Source organism: Sciurus carolinensis, chromosome 9 (assembly GCF_902686445.1).
Source record: "Sciurus carolinensis chromosome 9, mSciCar1.2, whole genome shotgun sequence".
NCBI lineage: Eukaryota > Metazoa > Chordata > Mammalia > Rodentia > Sciuridae > Sciurus > Sciurus carolinensis.
The window spans coordinates 134,558,238-134,576,911 of NC_062221.1; the positions used below are offsets into that span (position 1 = coordinate 134,558,238).

Consider the following 18,674-nt stretch of genomic DNA (forward strand, 5'->3'; position numbering starts at 1 on the left):
GATGAAGGCTGGGGACACTGGGGTGGCCAGTGTGGGCCCTTGGCCTTCTTGACCTTCCCGCTGGTACAGCCCGCGGGTTGCGTTCCCCTCTGCGTGGGCCCAGAGCCGCCAGCCTGCCGCCATGTCGCGGTCCCTCTTGTCCTGGGTGCACACCGACCGCCCCTCCCTCCCTCAGCAAGGGAGACGTGACTCAATCAACCAGCCACGCACAAGAGCGAGAGTGACATGTTACCCAAATGGAGGCAGAGTCCTGACAGGAATGGGAGGCTGGCTCAGCACGACAGACCCGAGGGGAGGATGAAGGGAAGGTTCCAAAATCGGCCCAGGGAATGGCAGGCGCACGGCACCCTCCCCTCCACCCCTCCTGCCTTCTCTACGGCTTGGAAAGGAGGTGGTCGTGTGTGAGGCTGGTGCCGCCGGTAGGCTGGCCGGATCCCTGACCCCGCTGTCCACCCTGAGTGCCCGGTGCTTGTCCTCCAGCCCTGCTCCCACAGCTCCTGGGGTGGGCGAGCCGATTCCTCCCAGGGAGGGTGGTGCCGGGAGTCCTGGGCCCCACCCCAGGGGCTCAATGCTTTTCTCTGGGGAAATTCACAACTGGAGGCAGAGGACACAGGGGCAGCTGCTGTGAGTGAGGTCCAAATCCTCCACGCTGGTGGAGGCTGAGGGCGGAGGCTGACTAAGGTGCCGGGACTGGCAGAATTATTACAGCTGAAAGCCTCCCCGGGAGGACTGGTACCCACTGTGACCTTTCCATCGCTGCTGCGGTCTAAATGTGTCCCCGGAATTTCCTTGTTGGGAATAACCCCAGGTGCAGTGTTGGGAGGTGTTCAGGTCGGGAGGCTCCACCTCACGGGTGGATAATGCCATCACCAAAGGCTTGATGGAGGGGCTCGTTTCTCTCCCTTTCCTCCCCTTTCAGCCCTCTGTTCCTTCTGCGGTGTGAGGACCCTCTCTGAAGGACACAGGGAGCCATCTTGGAAGTGGTGCCCAGGCCCTCCCCCGACACTGCGCCTGCCAGCACCTTGATCTTGGACTTGCAGCCTCCAGTCTCTGTTCTTCATAAATTACTAGTCTCAGGCATTTTGTTATAGCAGCACCAAATGCCTAAGATTCCATCCACTAAAACACCCCTGGGCCTCTCGTATTCCAGTTTTGGAAGGGAAGGGGAACATGCGATGGATCCATCCACGAGGTGAGCCCTCTGGGAAGCACCTTGGGTCAGGACAGTAAAGGAGGGAGACTTCTCTCCTCCTGCCCCTCTCTGGATTCTTCTGGAGCTTAGACTCAGGTGAGCTTTACATGGTGTCTACAGTGAAGTGCAGCATAAGGGGTCACCTTAAAACAGGATTTGGTGTATGTGCACCTGAGGCCGTAGGTGTAGGCCTGGTGCCCTGTCTACCATTTTTCACAGCTTCCACTGGTGACCACCACCTGCCAAGTCCTCTGCATGCAAAGACATCCCTGCCAGAGAAATGTGCTCTCAAGTCAAGTCAAGTTCTGTGGTGGGGGTGGAGGTGAACACGTTTTTAGAATTAGTAAGGTGTTCTTTTGAAAGTTTTTCAAAATTTATAGAACAAAAGTTAATCTTCCACAGTTCTGGAGGTTGGACATCCAATGCTGGTAAATGGATGGGCCTGAAAGTTGTTTTGAATTAGGGAGTGACTGCTTCAGGGACCTGGGGCCCCTTCTGGGGTCGTGAGAGTGTTTCAGAACTTGACAGAGGTGGTGGCTGTGCAGCATCAATGCCACTGAGATGGGCAGCCAGGAATGATGTGTGAACGTCACCTAAAGAATGGTCGATCCTGCAATATGTATAATCAGGAAAGTGAGAGATTGCACTCCATTTATGTGTGATCTATCAAAATGTATAAATATATTCTGTCAAGTACAAATTAGAATAAAAAAATTAATTCTTTAAAAAAATAAGTGCATGTATGGAAAAAAGAGAAACGGTTCATTGCTTTCTATAATTTAAGTGTGATAATAATAATATCAAAAAAGAATGGCTGCCTTCCATTTACTAGCAAATGCCTTAATTTTATTCTTCTTTAAAGCTGAGTAATAGTCCATTGTATACATGTACATACCACATTTTCTTTATCCATTCATCTGTTTAAGGACACCTAGGTTGATTCCATAGTTTAGTTGTTGTGAGTTGAGCTGCTGTAAACATTGACGTTGAAGAATATCATGCTAAAGGAAATAAGCCAAATCCCCAAAACCAAAGGCTGAATGTTATCTCTGATATGCGGACACTCATTCACAGCAAGGGGGTGGCGCTATGGAAGAACAGAGTCACCTTAGATTAGGTAGAGGGGAGCGAAGGGAGGGGCAGTCTGGGGGTAGGAAGGAGAGCAGAGTGAAACAGACATTATTGCCTCATGTGCATGTATGACTGCGTGACTGATGTGATCCTGCAACATGTGCAATCAGAAAATGAGAGATTACACTCCATCTCTGTATGATTTATCAAAATGCATAAATGTATTCTACTGTTTGTATAACCAATTAGAAAAATTTTTTAAAAAATTAAAAAAAAAGAATGGTTGCCTTGAATGGGAAGAATCTAGAAGTCCTTCATCTGCCAAAGTCCACTCTTCTCCATCGGCCTAACCCTGAGGACCAGGACTGTGCGTGCGGATGGCTGGGAGACAGAGCATGCTGGGATTCCTGCCGGGGCCACTGTCCCCATTGGGAGATGTGGGGGCAAAGCAGGTGGGCTCAGCCCATCAGCCTGGAGAGGCCTGTGCCCGGCCCTGTCGATGTTCTTTTCACCTCTGCAGTCTGCAGCACCAGCAACTGTGCCTGAGGCCAGGCTGGAACATCTGGCAAGCCATTAATAACCAGTGACGGTGGTGAATGCCTGTGAACTTCGACCGACTAGCATTTCACGGTCGTCTGACTGGAGGCACCATCTTTAAAAATATTCTAATGCAAACTAGATACAAGTTCTCACAAGGGGCTGTTTCAGGTGACGGGATGACACTGCTCTTCTGCGATTAGTTTCCTAGCAAATGCCTTTGGGGACTTGATGACTTTTCTTTTGTGGGGTTGGACTTTCTTTCTGTAGCTTGGCGTTCTTCTCCTGTTGGGTTGACGTGTCCTGGGGGAGCTGCAGAGTTTCCTTAGAAAGCACGCCTTGTTCTTTCATGGCCTAACTCCCTGAGCATCCGGGAGGAGAAGGTCCCTTTCCTTTTCCTCTGTCTGGGTACCTTTGCCAGAGGAGGAAGTCTCAGTTAGGGCTAGAATTTGCGTCCATCATTTATTTCCTCCCGAGTCATTCCTGCTTTATTCTGAAATACTTGGTGGATTTTCAGCAGGCACTGAAAATATTTGCGTTTCCTCTCCTCTCCCTTTTGCAAGAGGTGTTTCTTTTGCAAAATTAAGTGCATTAGTAAAGCAGAGTGGAGATGTGACGAGGATGCATTCTCTGCAGCTCTTTGCCGGGCGTCCTTTCCTTTCCCCCAGGATCTTCTTGATGAAAGAAAGAAACGTTGCTCCTGGCCAACCCTTGCCTTACAACATTGCTAGGCATCTCTGATGACACTTGATTTCGAAGGCAGCCTTCTGCCCTGGAAGAGAAAGGGATGTGGAGAGGGGTCTTCATTCCCTCCTGTCCATTTGTAGTCTATCGAGGATAAAGCCTGAGCAGTTTCTGGGGACAGGAATTCTGGGGACAGGGTCTGAGTGTGCCCCGAAGGTTCCCAGCTGGATCTCTGCCACATACATGGCTCAGGACTGCTTCTTCAGAGAAAGAAGATCCTGCCTGGTGACCTGTGTAGCCCTGCATGGTGACCTGTATAGCCCTGCATGGTGACCTCTGTAGCCCTGCAGTGTCCTCGTCTGGGTTTGCAAAGTCTACTTTTTAAGCTGACGGAGAGTGAGCCCGGGAGGCTATGTGGCTGAGAGGTGCTTGTTATGGCACGTGCCCTAGGTAGAAAGCAGGAAAAGCGGCTTCAGTCGGAGAGGCTTCCCCCTGGGGCCAACTGTGCTCTCCTGGAAGCCTGGGGACAAGATGGATTTTGGTGGCTCCGGGGCTTTCTAGGGCTGTATTTGTTGAATGTTCATGTCATACTCTCTCTTTTTTTTTTTTTTTTTTTAACAGTGAGGTTGTGAATCTTCAAGTCTCTGCTCCTAGATAACTGGTATGGACCATGTAGACAGGAGGTCCTCTGGGCAACCATGACACCCGTATGGTTCTCTGTGCCTCTTGGGGCTGACTCATTAATACCCTTAGACTGAAAATGGCCTGGAGCATCCCTGCCCCTGTGGCGTGTCCGCTGCAGTGCGGTTTGGGTTTCATGCACTTGGGATAGGGTCCTTTTAAAATTACATGTCTTCTGCTTCTGCGTTCCTCCCCTGGGGCCCATTGATGCTCTGTGTGTTGTCCTTAGCTTCCCACTGATTCACTCTTGTCTTTTGAATCTTCAGCAAAAGTTTATTTGGTTTTCTTAAAGTTACTTGATTGAATTCTTAGCATAAGCATAGACACTGAAGTCATTACATCTTCTCTTTTAAAAGGAAAAATGGAAATCTATGCTCTTCTCTCAATTCTGCCTTGCCTGTGGAACTCAACATTCGTGAATGATGTGTCCTTAAAGACTCGTGTCTCTATCCAGCTCTTCAGACTTATGGCTTGTATCATAAAGTCAGAGATCTAGGTGCTCCTGACCTCAGTTCTAATATTCCGACTTACACACTTTCCCTGAGTCACAAGAAATGTTCTTCAAACACATTTTCAGCTGGACCAGGAGAGGTATTGCTTGCGTGTTTTTAATGGGACTTATACTGACTTGGATAATGCTGTTGAAACGCCCAGTGAGGTGAGACAGATTATGAGCTGGCTGGTTCTACTTCAACAGCCAAACTAATAGCTGCTTGATTCATACAAAACAAAAAATTCACTTGGGCCTGCAAGTCTCTCCTTGGATGGGTTGAAGGGTAAGGTTATTTGGAAAAAATGAGTAATTTTGGTGGAGTGAATCCCGTGACAGTCACTAGAGAAGGGGAGGGGAAGCTCCCTTGTGTCTTGTGATCTCAAACACCTGCTCTGTCCAATATGGCAGCTACTATCCATGGGAGCTATTGACCATCTGAAATGAGCCTGGTCTGAATTGCTACATTCAGTAAATGTAGACTAGACATGGGATTTTGGAGATATAAAGTGATGAGTAATAATGTGAAATATACCAATGTTTTACATCATTGATCTTCATTGAGTATGTGTTGCAATGATAATGCTCTTGATAAATATTGAGTTAAATAATATATCATTATGTTAATTTCACCCACTTATCTTTTACTTTTAGATATGCGTACGAGGGAGTTTAAGGTTATGTATGCGGCTGGCACTGCACATCCAACTTGATGGCTTAATTCAGAAGAAAAAGGCCTCCAATTAGCAGCATTTACCTTTTGATTGGGAAGGAATTACTGAGGGGAAGACTTTAATAAGGGTTTGAGCACAAGCCATTGAAAGAGAGTTGGGGGATTGCTGACATATGTGTGTAAACATTTTGCTTCCTAGTTTGGAAGCTGTGACCATTTTAGCCAGCTGGCTCAATTTTTCATTTTTTTAAGTGCTAACCATGCACATGCCAGCTTTCCACACACCACCAATAATCCCGTTTGTGCCTGATGGAGAAGCTCTACTCTGATAGTGTCTTATGCATAATGAGGTAGGGGAGGAGCTAGTGAAAAAACGAACATTCCCAAATGAAAATGGTGAATGGAGAGAAGGCTGTGTATATTTTGACTTTGGTAAAAGAAAGTTTTATTCATTTATTTGAAAATATTAGTCCATTAAAAATTTGTTTAGATTAAGGGGAATCCAAGATGGCGGGCTAGGGGAGGCTGCATTTCTTGTCACTCCATAACTCGGGTTTCAAGCAGAGGAAATCTGTTTCTCTGTGAGGCAGTCTTTGCTGCTTATCAATCCCCTGCTGTTTACCCCATTTGTCCACCTTGATCACCACCATCTGCCAGCATATCACCTACTTCTTGAGTGCAGATCTGCTCACTGACTGCTGCCTATCATCTGCCATTTGCTTGTTTACCTGCCTCTTACCTGCCCATTGCCTGCTTTTCATCTACCCATCACCCACCACCCGAGGTCCACTTGCTGATCATCTGCCCATAGCCTGTGGACCACCCGTAGACCACCAGCTGATTGCCTGCTGCCTGCTGCGCCTGGAATTCCATTGCACAGTACCCACAAGTTTGCTTACACGTGGCTGCTACAATTTTGGGACACAACCAGGACCTGCCAGTCTCCCAGCCTGACTGACCACACCCGCCTCCAGGACTCCTGGCCTCATTGGCTGCACCCCACATGGACTCAGCGCCCATGCCCTGTGCTGCAGCTCCCTATTTGCCAACACATTTGGAAGCCAGTGCGGCCTTCTTGGATTATCCTGGAAGCCCTATCTCTCATTTTTAGGTGGGGCAAATCCTATTCTGAGATGCCTGCTGGAGACAGGAAGCTCATTTTCAGGTACCTCAAACACATCAGGCTACTGAATGAAGACTGGGAGGTTTGAATAGTATGTGACTGTTATAGTGAAGATTTTTTTTTCTTTTTTTCTCTTTTTTGAAAAATTTTAAGTTTTCATGTCTTTATTTTTCTTGTTCTATTTTCCTTTTGTTTACCTGTTTCCTCAGAGACTCTCTCTTTTCTCATACTAACAACCAACTTCTTTTGATTCTGCTTTCACTCTTCCTACAGTCTAGTACTTCTATATACTCTTTCCTTATCCCATTAACTGTTACATCCTGCACCCCTCCCCATCCTCTTAGTCCACCATTAGAAACTGTGGACTTCATTGCAAGTCTATTGGTTATACTGTAGATAATAATTGAACTCATCCTCTCTGTTTATTATAATACTGTTAACATCTTCAGAGGGGCTATTTGGTTTAGGACTGCATATTGTCCATACCAGGTGCTGCTAATATTGATCTCCCCCTTAAAGAAGAGGTTTTGGAAACATGCAGGGTCACTATAAGCCTATAGGGGGGAAACTGCAATACCCCAGATCTGTATTGCTAGAGGGGAAGATACATGAACAACATGAAAAAACAAGGGAAGAAAGTGTTCCAAACAAACCAATATTCTATATTAATAGAATCCAATGACAGCTGGTAGAAGAAATGTCAGAAAGGGACTTTAGAACATACTTAATTAAAATGATTCCCAAAGCAAAGGATGAGATAAGAGAACAAATGCAGGTAATGAATGATCTCTCCAATAAACAGTTGAAAGAGCAACTGCAGGAAGCAAAAGATCATTTCAACAAAGAGATAGAGATTCTGGAAAAAAAACAAAAAAAAATAAACAAATAGAAATCCTTGAAATGAAGGAAACAATAAACCAAAAAAAAAAAAAAAAATTCAATGGAAACCATCACCAACAGACTAGATCACTTGGAAGACAGAACCTCAGATAATAAAGACAAAATATTTAATCTTGAAAATAAAGTTGACCAAACAGAGAAGACGGTAAGAAATCATGAATGAAAACTCCAAGAACTATGGGACATCATGAAAAGACCAAATTTAAGAATTATCAAGATTGAGGAAGGCACAGAGATACAAAGCAAAAGAATGAACAACCTGTACAATGAAATAATATAAGAAAATTTCTCAGACCTGAAGAATAAAATGGAAAATCAACTACAGGAGGCTTACAGAACACCAAATGTACAAAATTACAACAGATTCACACCAAGGCACATTATAGTGGAACTGCCTAATATCCAAAATAAAGATAGAATTTTAAAGGTTATTAGAGAAAAGCATCAGAACACATATATGGGGAAACCAATATGGATATCAGCAAATTTCTCAATCCAGATACTAAAATCTAGAAGGGCCTGGAATGACATATTTTAAGCTCTAAAATAACATGGTTGCCAACAGAGAATCTTATATCCAGTAAACTAACCTTCAGATTTGAAGATGAAATAAAATCCTTTCACAATAAACAAAAGTTAAAAGAATTCACAAACAAAAAGCCTGCGCTACAGAATATTCTCCGCAAAATATTCCATGAGGAGGAAATAAAAAACAACAATTTAAGTCAGCAAAGGAAAAGCCAATTGAAGGAGAAACCAAGTGAAGTTAAAAACCAAAACTAAGCCAAAATGATGGGGAATACAAATCATATCTCAATAATAACCTAAATGTTAATAGCCTAAACTCATCAATCAAAAGACATAGACTGGCAGAATGGATTAAAAAGAAAGACCCAACAATATGCTGCCTTCAAGAAACTCACCTCATAGAATAAGACATCCACAGCCTAAAGGTGAAAGGATGGGAAAAAACATACCACGCACATGGACTCAGTAAAAAAGCAGGGGTTTCCATCCTTATATCAGATAAAGTGGACTTCAAGTCAAAGTTAGTCAGAAGGAATAAAGAAGGACATTTCATACTGCTTAAGGGAACCATAAATCAGGAAGACATAATGATCATAATATTTATGCCCCAAACAACAGTGCATCCATGTACATCAAACAAAACCTTCTCAATTCCAGGAATCAAATAGACCACAACACAATGATTCTGGATGACTTTAACACACTGCTGTCACCACTGGATAGATCTTCAAAACAAAAACTAAACAAAGAAACCACAGAACTCAATAACACAATCAATAACTTAGACTTAACAGACATATATAGAATATTCCATCAATGAGCAAATTCACTTTCTTCTCAGCAGCACATGGAACCTTCTTGAAAATAGACCATATGTTATGCCACAAAGCAGCCCTTAGGAAATGCAAAAAAATAGAGATACTGCCTTGTGTTCTATCAGCTCATAATGGAATGAAATTAGAAATCAATGATAAAATAAAAAAGCAGAAACTACTGCAACACCTGGAGACTAAATAATATGCTAATGAATGAAGCATGGATAATAGAAAACATCAGGGAGGAGATAAAAAAATTCTTAAAGGTAAATGAGAATGACAATACAACATATCAAAATCTCTGGGACACTATGAAAGCAGTACTAAGAGGAAAATTCATTGCATGGAGCGCATTCAAGAAAAGAATAAAAATGACCTAACACTACATCTCAAAGCCCTAGAAAAAGAACAGAACAACACCAAAAGTAGTAGAAGACAGGAAATAATTAAAATCAGAGCTGAAATCAATGAAATTGAAACAAAAGAAACAATTCAAAAAGTTGACAAAACAAAAAGTTGGTTCTTTGAAAAAGTAAACAAAATGGATAAGTGCTTAGCCACACTAACAAAAAGGAGAGAGAAAACTCAAATTACTAAAATTCCTGATGAAAAAGGAAAGATCACAACAGACACCATTGAAATACATAACATAATTAGAAGCTACTAATCTATACTCCAACAAAATAGAAAATCTTGAAGACATCAACAAATTTCTAGAGACATGTGATCCTCCCAAACTGAACCAGGAGGACAAACATAATATAAACAGATCAATTTCAAGCAATGAAATAGAAGATGCCATCAAAAGCTTACCAACCAAGAAAAGCTCAGGAACAGACAGATTCTTAGCTGAGTTCTATAAGACCTTCAAAGAAAAACTAATACCAATATTCCTCAAAGTATTCCACGAAATAGAAAAGGAGAGAACCCTTCCAAACTCATTCTATGAAGCTAGTATCACCTTGATACCAAAACCAGACAAAGACACATCAAGGAAAGAAAATTTTAGACCAATATCTCTGGTGAATATAGATGCAAAAATCCTTAACAAAATCCTGGCAAATTGCATACAAAAACATATTAAGAAGATAGGGCACCATGATCAAGTGGCGTTCATCCCAGGGATACAAGGTTGGTTCAACATCCGGAAATCAATAAATGTAATTCATCACATCAATAGACTTAAGGTTAAGAATCATTTGATTATTTCAATAGATGCAGAGAAAGTGTTTGACAAAATCTATCACCCCTTCATGCTTAAAACACTAGAAAAAATAGGGATAGTAGGAACATACCTCAACATTGTAAAGGCTATTTATGCGAAGCCCACGGCCAACATCATTCTTAATAGAGAAAAACTGAAAACATTCCCTCTAAAAACTGGAACAAGGCAGGGAGCCCTCTTTCACAACTTCTAGTCAACGTTGTGCTTGAAATTCTAGCCAGAGCAAATAGACAGACCAAAGAAATTAAAGGGATATGAATAGGAAAAGAAGAACTAAAGCTGTCACTATTTGCTGAAGATATGATTCTATATTTAGAGGATCCAGAAAACTCCACCAGAAAACTTCTAGAACTAATAAATTAATTCAGCAAAATAACAGGATATAAAATCAACACACATAAATCTAATGCATTTCTATTCATAAGTGATGAATCCTCTGAAAGAGAAATTAGGAAAACTACTTCATTTCCAACAGCCTCAAAAAACAAATACTTGGGAATCAATTTAACAAAAGAGGTGAAAGGCCTCTACAATGAAAACTACAGAACACTAAAGAAATAATTTGAAGGAAACCTTAGAAATTAGAAAGATTTCCTGTGTTCTTGGAGAGGCAGAATTAATATTATCAAAATGGCCATACTTCCAAAATGTTTTACAGATTTAATGCAATTCCATTTAAAATCCCAATGATATTCCTCATAGAAATAGAGAAAGCAATCATGAGGTTCATCTGGAAGAACAAAAGATCAGAATAGCCAAAGCAATCCTGGGCAGGAACAGTGATGCAGGAGGTATCACAATACCAGACCTTAAACTCTACTATACAGCAACAGTAACAAAAATGGCATGGTGTTGGCACCAAAATAGACAGGTAGATCAATAGTACACAATAGAAGACAGGGGGACATAACCTCATGAGTACAGTTATCTCATACTAGACAAAGGTGCCAAAAACATACAATGGAGAAAAGATAACCTCTTCAACAAATGGTGCTGGGAAAACTGGAAATCCATATGCAATAGAATGAAACTAAACCCCTATCTCTCACCCTGCACAAAAATCAACTCAAAATGGATCAAGGATCTAGGAATTAGTTCCGAGACTCTTCACCAAATAGAAGAAAAAGTAGGCCCGGATCTCCATCACATTTGCTTAGGACCAGACTTCCTTAACAAGACCCCCATAGCGCAAGAAATAAAAGCAAGAATCAATAATTGGGATAGATTCAAACTAAATAGCTTTTTCTCAGCACAGGAAACAATCAATAATGTGAAGAGAGAGCCTACAGAGTGGGAGAAAATCCTTTCCACACACACTTCAAACAGAGCACTCATCTCCAAAGTTTATAAAGAACTTAAAAAACTTTACACCAAAAATACAAAGAACCCAATCAATAAATGGGTTAAGGAACTGGGCAGACACTTCACAGAAGATATACAGGTGATCAATAAATATATGAAAAAGTGCTCATCATTCCTAGTAATTAGAGAAATGCAAATTAAAACCACCCTAAGATTTCATCTGACTCCAATTAGAATGGCTACTATCAAGAACACAAGCAATAATAAGTGTTGGCATGGATGTTGGGAAAAGGTACACTCATACATTGCTGGTGGAGTTGCAAATTGGTGTAGCCACTCTGGAAAGCAGTATGGAGATTCCACAGAAAACTTGGAATGGAACCACCATTTGACCCAGCTATCCCACTCCTCAGTTTATACCCAAAGAACTTAAAAATTGGCATACTACAGTGATGCAGCCACATCAATGTTCATAGCAGCTTAATTCACAATAGCTAGATTGTGGAATCAACCTAGATGTCCTTAAATTGAAGAACAGATAAAGAAATTGTAGTATATAAACACAATGGAATATTATTCAATCATAAAGAAGAATAAAATTATGGCATTTGCTGGTAAATGGATGGAGTTGGAGAATATCATGCTAACAGAAATAAGCCAAGCCCAAAAAACAAAGGCCAAATGTTTTCTCTGATAAGTGGATGATGATACATAATGCGGGGGGGAGAAGAATGGAGGAACTTTGGATTGTGTAGAGGGAAATGGGGCGGGACAGGATGGGGGAAGGAAAGATAGTGGGCTGAGACAAACATTGCTACCCTATGTACATGTATGATTACATGAATGGTGTGAATCTACATTGTGCACAACCAGAGAAATGAAAAGTTGTACCCCATTTGTGTATAATGAATGAAAATGCGGTCTGTAAAAAGAAAATTTAAAAAAGTAAAAAAAAAAAATTTTCTTAGACTAAAAAAAATTTATCTAGCGTCAGGATCCAGTGGTGAAGGAGTAAATCATGGAGCCAGTTTTGAGCATTACTATTGACATTACCTGTCTCCTGCTCCTACCCACCAAGTCAGTTACTCCACAGTGCCTTGGCAGGGATGCTGGTTGGGACTAACTTAGAGTTTGTTCAAGAAGGTGCACGTGCTGTGGTCAACACTGGCACAGACTAGGAACTCTCTTCTCATCCCCTACCTGTGGAGGTGCAGGACTATAAACTTGGTGTGAGTCTAAATCTCTTGATTTAGATCTGGGCCTGATCTACTGGTCGACTTTGGTGAAAAGGATAAATTCATTGTTAACTTTCCATTCTTATAACAAATACCTCAGGTAAACTGACTTAGCAAAGGAAAGATTTATTTTGGCTCACAAAAAAATAAGCAGAGGGTTCTGTCTGTGATGAATTCCGGCCTGTTGCCTTGGGCGTGTGGTGGCACAGAACGCTGTGGCCAGAGTGTGTGGTAGGGGAGGCCTGCTCACCTCAAGGCCAGGTGTGAAAGAGAGAGAGAGGAAGAGACTGGGTTCCCACAGGACCCTTAGCGGGCACACGCCCAGTGACCCGAGACTCCTGCTAGGACCCACTTCTCAAAGTTACCACCACCTCCTAATAGCACCAAGCTGGTGACCAAGCCCCTAACACACTTTTGGTGGACACTGCAGACCCAAACGCAGAGACTGCAAATCGATGAACGACCTGGTGTCCTCTCTGGGTCTCTATGGAGTCTCCTTCTCGGGGCTTTCCTGACTTCCTCTCCTGCCTTCCCCTTGACAGGTGGGTTTGTCCTCAGCCTCCTTCTCTTTTCATCCCTCAGTCTTTCTTGCGGGGAGACCATCTCCCCCATAAAACTTGCTTGTGTAGAGGACTCCCCCATCTGGCTCCATCTCAGATGGTTCCCCCACTTCACCGCCCTGCAGTGACATAATGGCTGCCCACGAGGCCACACCACCTGCCAACACTGCCACACTGAGAACCAAGCTTCCGGCATGTGATCCGTTGGGGTACAACTCAAATCACATCCAAAACTTAGCACCAGACGTGAGAAAAGCCAAGGCCATTTATTCAGAGCTGGCCGAATCAGTGGTCTGCCACCACCACCTGCGTTTGACGGAGACGCAGAGCTGGCAGGGCCGGGACTGCCGCGTAGGGGAAGGGAGGCCCCGGGTCTGCGCCGGGAGCTGTGCCCTGGAGCTGCGGGGCTCCCTGCAGCCAGGCCCCCGGTGTGCTGCTTGGCAGGCCTCTCTGGTTTTTGACAACTGGTCCTCAGTTGGCGGTAGAGACAACATTAGGGAAGCTGTCAGGAGTTAACCAAGTCCTGGCCTCGTTGGGCCTATTGTTAGAGCAGCTATGGCTTAGCTTCTTGAATTGTCACTAGAGATAGCAGTCTGCTTCTCGCAGGTGTGACCTGCTGGCATCCCTCGACACGTTCCTGAAGGAGCCGCTGGCCTCGACATGGGACTTGGCCTCTGGCTCGCTCCCATCCGGCTCACTGCAGCAGTCTCAGATCTAACGGCTGCTCTGGTCTGGTCCTCCTGCACGTGCTTTTCCACAGAGCTTCTTTTCCACTGGGCTCTTTCCGGCTCGGGTGTGGTCATGTTCCTGCACTGCTTGTGCAGTTCAGTGGTGATTTTCATGAGGTCCAGCTCCTTAGCAGGGCTCCGGTGCCCCTGGGGACAAGAGCATGGTGGACTCTTCATCCAGCCTTCCATTCTTCTCACACTAGAGACTCAGGACGCTCCGAGGACCATGCCTTTGTGTGTGCTCACCCGCACATCCACATCCTGTGCTCTTCAGGATCTTCCCGTCCCTTACCACCTACCCAGACCCTCAGACGAGCTCACACTGTCCCTCCCAGGAAGCCTACCCAGGAAGTTCCAAGGTTCCAAGACGGTTGGTGTTACGGTTGGTGTTATGGTGAGCTGTCCCCCAAAAGCTCTCATGTGAGACAGTGCAGGAAGGTTCAGGGGAGAACTGACGGGGTTGGAAGAGTCTTAACCCAGTCAGAGAACTAATCCTGATGGGATTAACTCAAGTGGTGGGGTGCGGCCGGGGAGAGTGGAATTGGGCGTGGCTTTGAGGTATGTGATTTGTATCTGGAGAGCGGAGTCTCTCTGCTTCCTGGTGACGTGAGCTGCTTCCCTCTGCCACCCCCTTCCACCATGATGTTCAGCCTCACCTTGAGCCCTGAGGAATGGAGCCGGCCTTCTATGGACTGAGACCTCTGAAACCGTGAGCCCTCAAGTGAACCTTTCCTCCTCTATAATTGTGCTGATCAGATCATTCGTCACAGCAGTGAAAACGCTGACTAAAACAGTCGGATTCCACCCCACCACCGGGCGGCTGCCTCAAGGACAGCACTTAGCACGTCTCAGGACCGCGCTGACTTCCGCGTGTCTCCGCCCTGGACTGTGTCTTGCTCATCTTCTCCAGCCCGGCGTCTGTGACGGTGTGTGAGACAGTGGAGGCTCCGGGATGTTGCCCGAACAAACAAGTTGACAGATGGATGGAACTCTGTGAGTGTGAGCGTCTATGTGTGATCCACACCTACACCTGCTGATGGAATGAACTGGCATTGGGATGATTTTTAGGAGCCTGCTATGGTTTCAATGTTTATTTCCTCCACAACTCCTCGTATTGACAATTAATTGCCACTGTGATGTGCCAGGTCGTGGGACCTTTAAGAGGACACGAGACCATGAGTGGTCTGCCCTAGTGGACGAGTCAGTGCAGCTCTCCTGGGAGCCGGTTCCTTCAAAAGGATGAGTTTGGCTCTCTCTTTCCTTCCTTTCATCCACTTTCCTCCCTTCCTTCTTCCCTCCTTCCTTCTTTCCATCCTTCTTTCTTTCTGCCCCTCCTTCCTTCCTGCCTTGCTCCCTCCCTCCCTTCCTTCCCTCCCTCTTCCTTCCTTCTTTCTTTCCTCCTTCCTTCCTTCCTTCCTTCCTTCCTCCCTCCCTCCCTCCCTCCCTCCCTCCCTCCCTCCCTCCCTTCCTTCCTTCCTTCCTTCCTCCCTCCCTCCCTCCCTTCCTTCCTTCCTTCCTTCCTTCCTTCCTTCCTTCCTGCTTGTGCCCTCCCCTCTCTTTGTCCTTCCTCTGGGCTGATGTGGCTCAGAAGCCTTTGCAGATGCCAGCTGCTCTATCTTGGACTCCCCAGCCTCGGGAATCACGAGAACTCAGTTTCTGCTTTTTACCAGTTGCCCGGTGTGCAGTGCAGCCCAGCAAGTCGATAAAGGCAGCCCTGAGCAGCCAAAGCACTTGCTTTCCACAGGGGGACTGTCCACTGTGGCCAGCGATGTGTCCCTATACTCATTCTCAATCCTCTTGTCTATAGTCCACAGAGACTTTTGTGGGGTGCAAACATTATATTCATGAAGATGCTTTGAACCTTTTGTAGGAAAATCCACCTCTGCTCCGATCAATAAGGGAGTCCCAGTGCCCTGTGAGTAGTGGGCAGCCTGGGTATCTGTTATTTTCATGGGGGAGAGAACTTCAGGAGAGATGACCAGGAGGCAGTGCAGCTGATCTGGATACACTGGAAACAGCCGGAAATAGAGATTCAAAGAGAAAACAGTGAAGACCGAGGTACGAGTTACGGGAGTCATGTAAACTTCCCTCTCACCAAGCCATGTCTTCTTGGGAGGGGCAAGGGGCAATGAAAGTGGTGGAACTCTGATTCCAAAGCCTCTCCTGAGGGCTGCCCTCACTCAAGATAATAATTCAAGGGAGGGAAGTAGAAGTTAGTTGGTCGGTGAACTGAGGACCATCAAGAAATAACTCAAGTTTAGCGGGCCTGGTGATCAATCTCTTATGCAATGTTTTGCAAGCATTCCTGAGATAGTTAAGTCTAGAGAACAGGTTTATTGGGACACTTGTCTTAGGGATTGGTAGCAGGAAGAGTGTCTTAGGATGACTCTGAGCTTCAGACATCACAAAGTGAATCCAGATCTTTTCAATCCTCTGTATGGCATGTAGTAAGCAGAATAATGGCCCCAACGATGTCCACATGCTGACTCCTGTAGCTCTGAATATATATGTTATATGGAAAAGGGAACCTGAGGTTGCAGATGGAATTAGGGCTGCTGTTCAGCTGACAGGTTGTCTTTAATCATGAAAGAGGGAGAGAGAAGAGAGAAACAGAGATGTTACCATAAGGACTCAGCTCCATATTCCTGGTTTTGGAAGATACTAGAAGAAGCCGTAAGCCAAGATGTACAGATAACTTCTAGAAACTAGAAATGGAAAGGAGATGAATTCTTCCCTAGAGCTTCCAAAAAACAACTCTGTGGGAATTTTGATTTGAGCCCAGTGAGGCACATTGGACTTCTGTCCTCCAGAACTGGAAGAGAATGCTTTTGTGAAATTAGTTCAATTAAATTTTTGATAATTTGTTATGGTCACAACAGGAAGCAATTTAGGGCACTAGGAAGAGGCAGTTTAATTCAGTTGGTAAGCACTGAGCACCCACTGTGTGCTAGCTCCTGTACTCAGTGCTGAGGTTCAGAGAGGGATAAAGACCCAGGCCCCTCCCTCAAGGCCTTTCAGCCTTGAAGAGGTGAGCGGTGCACGTGGCCCACAGAGGTGACTGCAGGACTAAGGTGTGTTAGTGAGTGTTGTGCTGCTATAACAAGATACCATAGTCATTCATGTTTCACGGTTCTGGAGGCTGAAAGCCCAAGATCAAGGGGCCAACTGGCAAGAGCTTTCTTCTTGGCGTGAAGGTGTCCACACGGCAGGGAGAGAGCAGGAGACTTTGCAGCCTTTTTTGTAAGGGCCCTGATCCTATGATGAGGGCTCTACTCTCCTGACCTAATCACCACTCAAAGGCCTCTCTCTACATATCATCTCGTTGAGCATTAGGGCTTCACCATGTGGAATTTAGGGGCCACAGTTCAGTCCACTGAATATGGGAATGGGAAGAGGGTACACCAATTGTCTGGGGTGAGGAAGGGGATTTAGGTGGTCTGCTGTCATCATAAGTGTACTTATAAGTGGAGGAGAGAGGTGGAAAGGGAGAGGTGGAGAGATGGAGGCAAGAGGACTGGATCCCACATTGCTGGTTTTGAAGATGGAGGAGACCACGAGGCAAAGCAAGCAGGCAGCCTTCAGAAGATGGGAAAGACGAGGTCGTGCATTCTTCCCTCCAATCCAAAACAGCACCACAGTTCTGCTGAAAACCTGACTAGCCCAGCGAGACCTGTGTTAGACTTCAAGACTACAGAATTGATAGGCAATACATTTGTGTTGTTTAAGCCACTGTGTTTATGGTGGTTTGTTCCAGCAGTACTGGGAAACTAATGCAGGGTGCCATGGGGACTCCTGGAGAGCAGGCCACAAGGGCTGAGATCTTGGAGGTACCACGCAGGTCTTGGTGGCTTCCCTGGGTGTAGAGGGGTAAGTTTAATGCACCCATAGTTTTATGTCTTCAAATGGATTGTGCAGACTCAGGATGCAAGACCAAGACCAGAGCCCTCTCAATAAATTTTATGAACTGTGTAAGCCTCTAGAGCCACTTATACATCCCCAGGACAGGCAGTGTCCCTCAGCAATGACTGATGCAGAACAGCAACCCAACCCTGGGCAGCAGGTGCTCAGAGCCAGTTGAGTTGGATCTAGGAAAGTTAAGGCAACATGCTTTGCACCTGAGGATGGTGAATAGATTCCCAGCTGCTATGCTCATCGAGATTTTTCTAAAAGAATATATTAATTGCACCAGAATTGCATTGTAAGAGCAAGCTCATAACAAAGCTGAGTTTCTAGTTGTGCTTTGGACAGAGTGGGAGTAGGTAGGTGGGGATTGGGTTCAAGGACTCCAGAGGAGACAACAGTTTCAGAAATGGATATCATGCTTCTATCCCTGAAAATCTCAACAATGCTTTACTGCCTCTTAGAACTCAGTTTTGTGTCAGTGGGAACAATATAAAAGGACAAAAAGGAAGCATGTGTGTTCAGAAGGGCCAGGTTTCAGCAGAAAGTTCCAAAACTCCAGCTTCTTCCAGTGTGAGCCTGGGCTTTCTGCTCTTTCTGTGAGCTCTTAATCCCCAGCAAGCTTTGCTGAGATTTGACAGCTGCTCCAGGAACTTGCAGTTTAATTTATTCTTTGTTCACTTGACACAAATTTTGAGATAGGGTCTTGCTAAATTGCTTAGGGTCTTGCTAAGTTGCTGGGGCTAGCCTTGAACTTTTTCTCCTCCTTCTTCAGCCTCCTGAGTCACTGGAATCACAGGAGTGCACCACTGTGCACAGTTCCAATACATATTTTAATCTATTTTTTGTTCACTTGACACAAATTCACACCTGGCTTTTTGGTATACAGGACAAACTAGTGGTCTGATCTCTCCCACTGAGGTATTGCCCTGATTAAGAGCTCACACAGTTGCAGTGACAAGGGGGACCGAGCAGGGCCAAGCTGTGGGCGAAGCACAAGGAGTTCCAAGGCCAGCTGTGTGTTGTCCTG

The 18,674-nt window shown here is 44.9% G+C and overlaps 1 protein-coding gene across 2 annotated transcripts in view; it reads right to left on the reverse strand.

The window, feature by feature from the left end:
• Nucleotides 1-18,674, reverse strand: part of Kcnj6 (potassium inwardly rectifying channel subfamily J member 6) — a 261,777-nt gene that overhangs the window by 96,309 nt on the left and 146,794 nt on the right. The gene's annotated exons all lie outside the window — the stretch shown is intronic.